This window comes from Sesamum indicum, linkage group LG1 (genome assembly GCF_000512975.1).
Source record: "Sesamum indicum cultivar Zhongzhi No. 13 linkage group LG1, S_indicum_v1.0, whole genome shotgun sequence".
In the NCBI taxonomy this organism is placed as follows: domain Eukaryota; kingdom Viridiplantae; phylum Streptophyta; class Magnoliopsida; order Lamiales; family Pedaliaceae; genus Sesamum; species Sesamum indicum.
In genome coordinates this window covers 10,068,779-10,069,097 of record NC_026145.1, presented here as the reverse complement: position 1 = coordinate 10,069,097, position 319 = coordinate 10,068,779, and positions in this window count along the sequence as shown.

Below are 319 nucleotides of genomic sequence, written 5' to 3'. Positions count from 1 at the left end.
CCAAAAGTCGGGTTGCTGCAATGCTCCTACCCACCTACATTGACTCAATTTGCAACGCTCCTCTCTCGCCACCATCGTAGCAACGGACGGCTCTGCTTCTCTCTCTCTCTCTCTTGGAAAATTCCTTGTAATTAACGTCACCATAAAATGTTGTAATCAACCTTAAAAGACATATAATGTGGAATTCGTGCGTGGGAAACGCCCACCGGGGGGACGCGTGTCAAGCTCTGCCGAGGTGTCACACCCTGGAATTTTGGCGCTAAAAATAGCGTGGCGGTGGGTCCGCCGCCTGCGCCTATGGCGGGAAGACGAAGCAACC